Here is a 13,751-nt window from a genome sequence, read left to right as displayed (position 1 = left end):
CCTCCATTGCATTACATTTTATAGAAATGTTTCCTGTGTGATGGCAGAAGAACCATTTAGTTTTCTTCCAGCTTGGTTGAAATAACCGTTTATAGGCAGGTTCCAAATGTGATATTTTGGAAGACCTCTTAAGTCTCATAAAACCTCTGTTTCCATAGATGAAGGAAAGTAAATCAGAAAATCTCTACTGGTTGTTCGAAGTAGCACTCAGCTTTCCACATTGATGTCTACAGTCCCATTTAACAGACGCACATCAATATTGTTAAACTCAGATTAAGATTAGCCCAAGGCTGTTTGTGAAATGAAAACAAATGGATATGATATTTGCAACACACATGAGAACTCCTGGATTCTTGGTTGGAATACAGGTCTTGGGTCTTTTTGAATATAGATATGCATCAGCTCTCTTGGTGTACTTGCCTTTTCTCATCTAGTCAGAAAACATTATTATTGTGTTACTTGTTGTCGCTTAGGTGCTAGTTTTCATTTGCATGGTTGTCTTTTCTGTGATGCCCTGTGACACACTGGCAGCCTGTCCAGGGAGTACCCTGTGCCAGCCCAGTGACAGCAGGGATAGTCACCAGCCTTAACAGGATCCTATATGGACATAGACAAGAAGTTTTACAGTGAGGAAAATAATATTTGAACTCCCCGCTATTTTTCAGGTTCTTCCACTTAAAAATCATGGAGGGTCCTGAAATTGCCATTGTAGGTACATGTCCTCTGTGACAGACATAATCTAAAAAAAAATCATTAAAAAAAATCCAGAAATCCTTGCTGTGTGCTTCGGGTGATTGTCATGTTGAAAGATCCAGCCTCGACTTATCTTCAATGTTCTAACTGAGGGAAGGAGGATTTTCCCCAAAATCTCACCGTACATGGCCCCGGTTATCCTCTCTTTAATACAGTACAGTGGCCCTGTCCCATGTGCAGAAAAAAACACCCCCAACGCATGATGCTACCACCTCCATACTTCACAGTAGGCATGGTGTTCTTGGGATGGTACTCATCAGTCTTCTTCCTCCAAACACAGGTAGTGGAATTATAAACAAAAAGTCAAATTTTTGGCCTCATCTGATCACATGATTTTCTCCCGTGAATCCTCTGGAACATCCAATGGTCATTGGCAAACTTAAGATGGGCCTTGAAATGTGCTTGTAACCTTCCTCGCCATGCATGATTTCAAACCATGATGTCAGCGTATTACACATTAACACTAGCCATGGAAACAGTGGTCCCAGCTCTTTTCAGGTCATTAATCAGCTCCTCCCACATAGTTCTGGGCTGATATCTCACCCTTCTTAGGCTCACTGAGACCCCAAGAGGTGAGATCTTGCATGCAGGCCCAGTCCGTGGCAGAGTGATAGTCATTTTTAGCTTCTTCCATTTTCTAATGATTGCTCCAACAGTGGAACCTTTTTCACCAAGCTGCTTGGTAATTTCTCCGTAGCCATTTCCAGGCTTGTGGAAGTGTACAATTTTCTCTCTTGTGTGTTTGGACAGCTTTTTGGTTTTGGCCATGTTAGTAGTTGGATTCTTGTATGGGGTGGACAAGTGTCTTTATGAAGCTAACGGCCTCAAACAGGTGCATCTAATTTAGCATAATAAATGGAGTGGAGGTGGATATTTTGAAGGTAGACTAACAGGTCTTTGAGGGTCAGAATTCTAGCTGATGTAGCTAGCTGTGTTCAAATACTTAGTTACAGTTGTATCATACAACTAAATAGTTAAAAAATTAAATAATGTGATTTCTGGGTTCTTTTTTATATGTCTCACAGTGGAAATGCACCTATGATTTCAGACCACTCCATGATTTCTAAGTGGGACAATAGACCTTTTTCACGACAACCGGAAGCTGCGTCTGAAAGGGCTGGAGCACTTCCTGTTTTACTCTGAAAAATGTCTCTCCTCCGGTGCTTTTCGTCATCCTTACTTAGTTTGCCAACACTTTCTTTCGCGGATGCGGAGGAAATCGCTGCGGCGAATTCCCCCACCAACAAATCTGTGAAAGGATACAAGTTCTTCCACGAAGAATATATCCACAGCTATCAAGGTAAGAAAAGACGTAGCTTAGCGAGCTAACCGCTAGCTGCAAGATATGAGCTACACAAACATCTTAATAATGCCTAACTTAGTATCTAAATTATGTGGAATATTGGAGACGGACATAGTTTAAACTTTTCAGTTATATTTTGACATTCTGAAATTTGTTTGCCACTACAGTTTGTGAAAAACAGCATGCTAGAATGTTATGTTAGTTCTGAGATTCTAGATGATGCTTGATGTTGAAACTATGCTTTACTTCTGCATGCCTGTAGTGTCAAATATTGTCGAGGGACAGGTAGTTGTCAGAACTAGATGCTTCAGATCTATGAAGAAAAATGAGGAACCGCACAAGCTGCAGGTTTGAAACAGTCAGAAAGCCGGTTGGCTCTTGTTCGTTGGTTCGGGTTCCTGTTCATGTTTGACGGCTGAAGAACTTTCACGTACGACTTCTGGACTACTTAGAGCTTATTCTAACATTTTCCTGTTCAGTTGTTACTATTTTTTTTATGTTTCTGTTGCAGTTGCAACATAATCTGTGGGAATGCATGATAGGACAGATATGGCTGTTTTCTTGCCCCACATGAACAACCAGGTACAGAACAAAAACAACTGCGCCGAGACTGAGCCATTTTCTTAGACTTTTATGCTAACGCTATAGCCACTGGAAGTTGTCAAACCCCACATCCGCTTTAAAAACCGGAAGTGTGAAAAAGGTCTATTGCAAAATAGCAGAGTGTTCAAATACTTATTTTCCTCACAGTGAATGATTATAACTGTAACCTCTCTCAAAAGGTATTTAGTTAGATGGAACAAAAAGACTGTTGTAAGATGGGGCTCAGTTATTAAAGGCTGAAAGAGTATTTCTCACAATTTCAGGGAGTTGTTGCACCTGGAAACACCCTGGCTGCTGCATGTTGGGCTAGGATCTTAACTGACTAAAATGGCATTGCACTGATCCTGTTTTATGCAGTTATGGCAATTATCTTTCATATTAAGATAGAAGAAAAACCTTTTTTGCACTGACCAAGTGGAGTCAAACATACGTTCTGGTGGTGACAATATATTTAATAACCAAAAGAACAAATATGAAAACTGTGTGGTGTTTTGTGAAGCATTTAGACTATTTGTTTTAGTTTGTACGTTTGCAAAACTAAACTTTGGTAAAACTTTTGTTTTACCAACGTTTCCTCCCCATTTCATACTAAATGTGGTTATGTAACTCCAATAAAGAATTTCTATGGGCAATTAAATTGTGCACAATGACGGTTTATATACTCAAATACTCACTATTTAAATACAGCAATCCTGTGTTGCCAAAAATAATTTGGTACAAATAGCATTTAGTTTAACTTAAAAACTAACAAGTGTACAATAAAAACAAACAACACAAACAAAAAAATGGCATAAGGATGCATAAGCCAGGACATGGCTGAAGCAGGTTTTTATTAAATTTACCTTCCAGTCTTGCTTGTTCCCCAGCTAACATCAGTCTTAGTGAATTTGATTAACCAAAAATAAAGTTCTGCTATGTATTACATTCATTCTGGTGTTTTCCCACTTGGGTCCTTCAGCCAAAGCAATTGTTTGCAGAGATGTTACAAGAGCCCCAGAGGGTCCCATTGTACAAATATAGCCAGCCAGGATAAAGCAACATTTAAGAAACAACAGCCTTTTATGTAAACCGGTAAGACAGTAGAGACAACCAGTAATATTCGAGAAAATATGGAACCACAATGATATTAGCTACAATATATATTTTGAAATGTTTTCCCTCTTACATCTAGGCCAAGGAGTCAGATTAAAACAAGAGACATTTTTCTCAGAGAAAACATGAACGTTTGCCTCAGGTCTCCTAAAGCTTTGCCAGAAAATGCTAAATTATCAGATGAATTTAAACTTACTGTAAGCTTCTGATAAAAAGTCCAAGGTGTATGTTTGACCGGAAAAAGTACAGAAAGTCCCTTCAAAAACATTACAGTGAAACAATGTGATGACGCAGGTTTTAGTCACTATGGATAAAATCCTTTATGAGTCAAAACTCCCTCATGACATCCTGAACAGCAAAAAAGAAGAATAAATCAAAGCTGATTAATGACCAGTGGTGTATCGATACCAATACCAGTATTGGGCGGGGCCCCGATCCAGCACTAATATGGTGGTATCGGTATCGGCGAGCACCAACAAATAGGGCACCGATACCATTTTGAGATCATTTTGAGTTCTTACATGTGTGCAGCAGTTCTCAGTCTTCATCTCCTACCTGCCCGCTCTCCTGGACTTCTGGGGTACAGTCTGCAAAGCCCACTGAATCAAACCCCTAAAGATCCATGCAACCTCCTCTTCATCTCTTAATCAAGCAAATTAATCAGACATAAGTTGTTATCAACCAACTCCTTCCTGATCAACCTGATTTCTCCCCTCAGACCAACTAGAAAGTTTAACTGACTTTCTTCAGTTCTTTACTTCCAGATTCTTGTTTTTTTGAAAAAAAAAAAAAAAAGACAATAAAACATTTATTGTCACAAACTCACTGGTTCTCTGTGTGATTCTGTGGGTCAAAAAAGTACAAACCAACATGATGGCAAATAGCGTGGTAAAATATATTACTTAGTCAAGATGTGGAATGCTGACTGAGTTTTAATCAAAGGCAACTTTAAAAAAAAATAACGGTAAAGAGGATGCTGCCCCTTTTTATAGTTTTCCTTCCAAATGGTTTGTCTTTTTTCACTAAGGTTGTGTATAAAACATAAAATTGTGTGAGGAAATCTTTTTGAAATTGGTAGGTCCTGTTATGGTACAGGCATGTTAGAATGGGTATCTAACCATTGAAAGTCACTATTTCTTAATATTTTATCAAAATACCTTACTACTAAAACAAATGCACTAATATGAAATGTAAATGGGGGGCTACAAAATGAGGTCATATTGACCGTATTCTCATCCCCATGGCCCAGGAAGATGGATTACAATGGCAAGAACTGCTGAGTTTAAAAACTCTTATAAAACCACAAACTACTATTGTGGTCATATAGCAAAGTGATATAATTTCAGCAGTTGGATATAGAGAGATGAGGTGGGATCCATGAATGAAACTGACTGGTTACAGCGGGAGTGGAAATCGGATTGCCAGGGGACTCCATGCATGCCAGTTCCTCCAGTGTAGATACATGCATGAAATGCTACCTTGGGGTAATTTTCATCCAAGTGGACAATACTCATCCCAGCCAATACTGGTCCAATAAGTAATGCACAAGGAGCTGACTGCTGTCGTTTATCACCAAAGCTATTCACACTAGGGGTGGGTATTGCCAAAGAAGTCACGATTCGATGCGAATCACGATTCACAGGCCACGATGCGATTCTATCACGATGCATCACGATACTTGAATTATTGCGATGCATTGCAATATTTTCTCCTCCATGTTTTGTTTTTGAATGACTCGGCACAGTATCCCGCAGCCGGAAATGCTTGTGACACAAGGCAGCGTGCGTCAACGATTTTGCAGCGACATCTACAGGACTGGAAGTTGTATTACACTTGTTTTTGGCTGATGTTCGCCAACCATTCAAGCAATTTTATTTATTCATTTTTTTAAATTAATAATCGATTCTTGGCATCAAGAATCGATGCAGTAGATCACGAAAATTAGAATCACGATGCATCATCATCGCGATTATTTTGCACACCCCTAATTCACACCCTTTTTACAACATATGCTATATTCCTATATTGTGACTGAAATACTTGCTGTAGTACATTCCTGCTTTACTATTCTGTTATACCAAAACCCAATGTCAAAAAACCAATACCTAAAGTAACAATATATGGAGGGTCAGAGAATATGGTGTAAGACAGGCATCAGAGCTACAAAAGGAGGATGAATGATTTCACAGTCCTTTTAAATGCTAAAATAAATACTTTTTCAAAAACTCGCCAATAAACCTTTTAAAAAGCCTTCCTTACTTTACCCTATGTCAACACTGATCTTTTTGTCTTCCATTTTGAACTTTTAGGTTCTTACGTGGGTTCAAAGACACGTTCAGAGTTTTTTACAACATGGGTTCTATTTTTCTAACTGCAGCAGATACATCACTAGAAACACATCTTTTCCCTCCTGAATGCACCTCTACATAGGGATAATATATAAACTGCTCTGGTCACGTCATTTGAGTGCATTGTTAACACACCATAAGAGAATTGAGGCTCAGTGAGCTCGAACTAAAATTTAAAATCACTCTCTTTGAAACTGTATTGGTTGCTCTTTTTTCCTTATTGTATCTGAAGTATAGACTATCTATCAACCTTATTGTTTTGCTCAAAGGACAAATAGCTTAAAGTGAGTAAAATAGGCAGAATACTCTTGGAGTTGGGATTCGAGGAAAACAAGTTTTAAGCCTGAATGGTCATCAGTAATTAAGCATGTAGTCTGAACACTTCCACAACCCCGTCTTTCATTTGAACATACACTTTTCTCTGCACTGTCAGCTATCTGTAGAGTTTGGGTCTTCTGTTTAGTTATCCTATTCTTTTTTTTGGAGTCACATCCCCAAAATATATTTTTAAAAATCCTTTAACAGTTCTTTTGTTTTGCATCAATACATGTCAGCTACTATCAGCAAAGTGAGGGTTATTTTAATTCCAGCAACAAAAGAAGAGGTAATCTCTACTTGCAGCAGTGCCTTACTCAGCTGGTGGCGATTATTCCTTGAAGGCAAATTGCTTTAGACTGCTGAGTTTTGCTTATTTTTGTTGTTTTCCTCGGCAAGAACTCCACAGAACAGAGGAGGAATCTGAAGCAGGATTCCAAAAGCCACCCGAATATAGTGTCTATAAAGCCTATTCATCTCTGCTTTACGCATCCTTAGTGGCAGCTTGGCTCATAAAAACGGTTCTGCCAAAGTCCCCAGATCACTAATGATCAATATTGCAAAACAATAAAAGCCTCTACTTCTGTATGCCAAGACACTACAACTGTCCTCAGATAATGACTGGTTCTACAACACAGACTTTCTGTGACACAAATGACTAATTACAAGTAGTCTGCAGTACATGTTCCTGTCTTTGCAAATAAAAACACATGCAAACAATTCATTTGCCCTGTATAAACCACAATCTGTAATCACACACTGCTTTACACTTACATAAACACAGACAGAGAGACAGATTAAGAGAAAAAAACAGGCGGCCACACGAAACACACAACGTGATGACTAATGTCTTTACGGGCAGCAAGGACACTTTTGTCTTTTATGTCAATACACTTCAATTATCAGTAAGGTTGATTCAGTGGGACTGAATCTTAAACAAACAATGCAGATGTCTCCTCCATCTCTCATTTTCTCTAATTGCATTCATTCTCTTCAACACATCTTCCTCCACTGCAGAATCACAACTTTCCTCTGCCAGTGCTTGAAATGCCTCCGATGGCAGGAATCAGATGCTACACAATTAATCACTTGATTATCTCTCAGAGCAGCAAATGCTTATTTTTCGCGTGAGGGAGGAATAAAAAAAAAAAGAGGCATTCACTATCTCCCACAGTTTGATGTATAAATACAGTCTTGTTCCTTTATGAGTAAGAAAACAGCGCTGTTTGATACCATCAGATTCCCTATAATTAAAAGCAAATGACAAAATGGTCACCATAAATTGTCAGTTTGGAAAGCCATTAAAAAAGTTTTTAATCACAAAAGTGTTGAGATGCTTTAAGGTCCTTAAAACAGGCAGTGAAAAAAGTCTGTGAAGGATATTGATGAAAACAAGCTGGTGCCCAGGGCAAGCCCATCAGTCTGAAGAGGATGATAGACAGACAGACATGTTATAGATAGACAGTCAGATTGATAGAAGGATGGATGGCAGATATGCAGACAGACAGATATCGATAGATAGATAGATAGAAATCAAACTTATCAACTGATGTCAACTGACCTTCAGAAAGGCACACCTTGCATCAGCAGGGGGATTTTCAAGGGTGATCTTTAGAGCAATTTTAAACCACCTCCCCCCACATACACACACACAGCCACAAACAAATACAAGTATTGAGCCAAGATGTTGAGAATCATCAATCTTCTTTGTCTTTCTGCATCTGAATTTCAAATGTGAGTGATTCAGGGGAGTTTGTGTTCAGGATCAGTGAAGGAGTTCTTGGAAGGAAGAAGAGGGTGTGCCCCTGGTAAGTAGAGAGTGGGGATATCCTCGGTTCAGTAGCCACATGACAGAGCAAAAGAAAAAACAGCCCCCAAGCTAGGGATCTAACGAGAAAAAACAGAAACAAATGATTGAAGAGGAAGGAGAGGGGTAAAAAGGGAGATGGTGAGCTGCAAAAGGGTGGAACAGAGGAAACAGACCTGGGAATCAAACAGATGGGAAATGACGGAACTAGCTCCATATAGAATGTCGCCTCTGATCCCACCAGAAGTATGCATATAGGCTATGTTTGCCTGAGCCAAAAAGACATGTGGAACGTGACAAGAACTAATATGGAGTAGACCGAAACGAACAGGAGGTGACGGATAGCTGAAGATATGCCAAAACATAAATGACAAATTTATAGAAAAAAAGAACTAACTTTGGAAAAAAATCCTCAAAATCATGTGACAAATATTAAAAGTGGCACAAAATGAAAACAACCACAGGGACAGAGATGGGAAATGTGACTCAGAAAATGAACTTAAAAAAGAAAAAGAAATAAAAAAAAAACTGCAGCATGCCCATAAAAGGGAAACTATGCTGTAGGTACATAAAGAACTGTGAGGAAATTTAGCTCTATTTATGATCTGAGTCGCTGTAACTGCAAACATATATAGCCTTCCTCATATTTCACTCCTGCTTTGTCACACGCTTGTTTCTCTCACAGGGAAGGACTATGTGAGAATTTGTATTACTGGAAAAGGCCCTGAGCAGCATCCTAAATCTGTTGATCAGAGTTACCAGTAAAACAGATTCAGTTCAAAAGTAGATCATTTATAACAATATGTTAGTTTTACTGAAATAGAAATTAGAATAAAACATCCAATTGAGACTTTTATAATGAAAAAAGTCTCAATTCGATGAATTTATAATGAATTTTACTAAAGTAAAGAAAAAAATTTGCCACTAATGCATGCAGTTACAACAATGTTAAAAGGTTATATTTTCACATTATTTTATAAAGTAGGTTTTCATCCACTAAAAACCTCTTTCTGCACCTTAAGTCATTTTTAAAATAATAATTAACCAAATTATTTTGTCTGTCACCTGAAAGATTTGGTCTCCAAATTGGGGCGTTTATCATATCTGTACCCTAGAAACAAAATGCAGTTGGAAAGTATATATATTTATGAAAGATGAAGTTGTGAATTAAAATACATAAAAACCCTGAATGTTCAAATGCAAAAACTAAGAGGACAGCAGAAAAAAAGGATAGAGTATTGATAGACTCCTCATCACAAGCAAAACATTACATGCAGGAGGTTACATATTTACAATATACTATATATACAGCATATTATAGATTGCTTCAGAATATATTTATCAGAAGCATACTGCTGCACCAAAAAATATAGACATTTTCACAATATAAATAGATGCATTTTATGAAGAAAAATAAATTGCCCCTAAAAATTTAAAAGTACAACAAGCAATCTTCAATTTTGACTTCACCATATTACCATATAATTGGTAAGTGACTACTCTGTTTTTCGGGGTTTAAATATAATACAAGTTGATTTATCTTTGTTACATTTCAACATGTGTAAGACAATATTACATTTGATTGATGTTTGATTCTGTAAAGTCAATAAATTGTAATCATTTGCAGTCAGTTCAGGAATTAAAGGGTTAAAACAGCCGAGACTATAAAACAAACAAGGCTGGACCATAGTTTATTTTTGCCACTTCACACAGTGAGTAGGATGGTGAGAGATAAAAAGATCTTTGTTGTTGGACAACTGAAACAAATGAAAAAGTGTGAGATTATTCGACTTAGTTACAGTTAAAACAGTTTACATAAAAATTCACGTATTTGCCAAAGGTGAAAAATATAAGAAGTGGGGTAGAATTTGGTGGTGAATTGACATTTAAACAGGTATTAGTTTGATTTGTCTTCAAAAACTTTTAATTAGGTCATAGATTGAGGCATGATTATGAATCACTTAACTTCTACACAGTGCTTTAAAGGTCTTATTTACCCATCCACATGTTTTATTAAACATTTGAGAACTACATATGAATTTCGTTGCCACTTTAACAGAAGTGGTGGACATTGGGAAGTTTCTTGCCTTAGGAGCATCTGGCACGGTGCAGTCAGAGGGATGTCTCTGTAGTGATAAGTTAGATACAGTTTAAAAGCTTTTTAAACCTCACTTGGCTTTAAAAGAAATAATTCTTAGCCTACAGTAACATTTCCAGTGTTAATGAGGAGAAGTATTCCTCTGAGGGACAAAATAAAGCATCCAGTTACAAAGATGTTCACCTGACACATTCCTCTTGTAGCCAAGGCTGCCTCCTCTCCCATCTCTCAGTGCAGCGACTCATGCCCCTTCAGGGTTTGTAGAGCGACCTGCAGAGCCCGTAAGAGTTGTCCGATCAGCCTCTTCATCCATCTTAAACTGGTGCTTGGCAGTTCTGATAAGTTGGTAAATACTCTGCAAATATTTTTCTCTGCATGCCACCCCCCGACAGCCCTTGTCCTCCGCCACTCCATCACCTCCCTGACTGCTCCAGAAATGAGATATTGGCGTTTCACCATTGATAAGAAGTCAAACAGCAATAAACTGCACATTCATTTTGCCAGCTGTCGTGAAAGAGAAATACAACTGAGATGAAACACATTAGAAATTATTCCTGAGTCTCAAATGATATCTCTTCTTGTCTGAAAACCGAAGAATGACTGGAGGCTGATGACAGTTTACAGCTCTCTAGCTGTTCTTTGGTTTGTTTAGGATGAATCTAATGATAGAGTCACATCCAGACGGCTTTCTACTTACAGATGACAGGCTGAAACAGCTTAAGGGTGTGATTAATCTCTTCAATATAAGCTGTATATATGTGTAAAAATTATATGTGGTTCATGCGTCATTCTAGAGCCAGATTTGAGTTTAAACCTGTCTCTTTGCAAATTCCTCAGAGTATTTTTGCAATCTTTCCATTTGTCGTCCAGGAGGACAGTTGATCACAAAAATATACACTCCTTTTAGCTTTTTTCCACACTTTTTCAAATCCCAACTATGAACCTCACTGTAATTCTTGGGAATTTCATGAAATAGATTTACTTAAAGTAATGTATAACTTCCAACTGAGTGGAGGGGGACGGATAGCTTTCAACATATTTGCAATAAAAATCAGATGAGTGTGGTATTAAGTCCTCCTTATTCAACAGTGTGAAGAATCACTTTTTTGCTGCCGTAGCTGTTAGTGTTTGAGGGTGCATTCATTTTTTGCATTCAGTTCAGAGGGTTCAATTTTGGTGTTATCTGACCAGAGCACCTTTTGATTTTCCCTGTATCGATTGTTTAGACTTCAAATTTGACTTCTTATGGCTTTTTTTAAACAATGTCTTCTTCCCCCCATTCAGTGAAGTAAAAAGACTTGTGGAGAGCTTCTACTTTTCATTCTCTTAACAGAGTTGTGGATTTTATAGATCCTCTGGGGCTTTTAGCTGTTTCTCCAACTAATGCTTATATTGACAGTCTGCCAGTTTTGGTGGATGACCATGTCTGGATGGGTTTGCAGCTGTGCCACACTCCTTGTTTTTTCAGACGATGGGTTGAACAGAGCTTTATGAGATGATCAAAGTTTTGGGAACCCAACCCCAATTTGAGTTTCTCCACAATGATAATAATAATAATGTAACTGTATCCCTGACATATCTACCGTGCCCCTTAACCTTAATGATGCTCTTTACTCACTAAGCTGTTTATTTTCCCATAAATCTCTAGATAACCATATTTTCGGAGGTTAGTTCTGCCCATTGATGACACAGATTGGATTCTGTCAAAAACAGAAATTTTATTCTAGCGTATAAGGACAGATACTCTGCCACTCAAACCTTTATTGAGGAAAACAAAAACATATGTTGCTTTTGTCAATCGAAAAAGTCTAATTGAGGTACATTAAGGTTTACAAAATTCAAAAGATTTATATACCATTCTTTTAAATTAGTGTTTTTTCAGTGGAAAAGGAGGATAAATGTAATTTATGCTATATTCGGCGACTGTTAAACCCAAGACCCCTACAGCAGCTTTTGTAGACAAAAAGCCATGGATTTGGATGAGACAGTCATCTTTCTCCTATGCTCTCGGAGGAGATAACCTTCTGCTGCATTTACATGTTTTAAAAATATGCCTTTTTCTCTTCAAAAGCTTATATAGCGTTCTCAGATGAAACCCGCGAGAATAACACAGTCACTGCAGCATAAATGCATATTTACTGCTGCAGTAATTTTGATTCTCAAGCTTTTGAAGGGAAAAAATATATTTTTAAAACATGTACATGCAGCATAAATTTATCTCCTGAGAGAGAGTAGGAGAGGCAACTGTCTCCTTCAAATCCAGGGAATCTCTGTCTCTCAGTGGCAGGAGGTCACAAAGCTCCACATTCTCTCCAGAGAGAGAAACAGAGAAAGACAGATGGATGGAGGAAGAGCAGAGACAACGCAAGCACTTCCTTGCCTCGGGCCGAAGGGACAAATGACACCAGAGAAGCGATGTCATATCAATGCACATTCAAACACTCCATCTCTACGGCTAGGTTTCTGCAAACATTTTTGGATTTAACTCCACACACATTAAGCTCAAAAACATTTGTTGCATTAATGTTTGATTAAAACTCATCAAGGATATGTTCACTGCTGAGTAAAAGCTTTAACCCATGTCAGAGGTCAAAGAGGGAGCAGTGAAGGAAGTGAGACCATAAAATATGATGTGAACCTCCAGAACTCCCTGTTCCACAGACTAAATTTATTACTGCCAAACTGCTTGGTTGCACTTTGTCTGTACCTGCAGGGTGTGCAGCAGCTAATAGATTTTTTTCTGTCTTTTATCCAACAGTCCAACAGTCTATACACTAAATGCACAAATTTTCTCCACTGTGAATGCCATATATATATATATATATATATATATATATATATATATATATATATATATATATATATATATATATATATATATATATATATATATATGATTTCTTTTCTGAAAAGTAAGATGCAGCAGTTCTGACAGGGTTTCATAAGATGCCTATTTAAGGCAAGTTTTTTGTAAGCTTTACTTTGGCTACAAGAAGAACAGGACAATAAAACTGAGTCCTTCTGTGAAAACTTGAAGCAATGCAGAGAACGCAGTGAGTGAAAGGTATGGATGGGATGGACGTCTCATAAACATCTAGGACGTATGTTAGACCAGAGTGTTTACAGTGCGGCTTTATGGGTACACTTTCAGGATGTGTCTGTTTTACTGCAAGCGTATTTTGGCAGCTCCATCAGATGCGAGACTACATAACAAAAACACACACACATTTAGACAAGTTCAGCTGTAAATTGAATATTAGCTCTTGTGAGCTAATATTCAAAGTGTGATGATGCAATGTGGGAGAATTATGGAGAACGGCTACAGTTTTAAGACACATATGGTTATTGTCTGCTTTTTTTTATTACATATTATTAGACTATTGATTGCCAGTTCTGACAATACTGAAAGAAAAAGTCAAGCAACACTAACAA

Source organism: Cyprinodon tularosa, unplaced genomic scaffold (genome assembly GCF_016077235.1).
Source record: "Cyprinodon tularosa strain WSP-4 unplaced genomic scaffold, ASM1607723v1 ctg973, whole genome shotgun sequence".
NCBI classification, from domain to species: Eukaryota; Metazoa; Chordata; class Actinopteri; order Cyprinodontiformes; family Cyprinodontidae; genus Cyprinodon; species Cyprinodon tularosa.
This window is presented reverse-complemented; position numbering follows the sequence as displayed.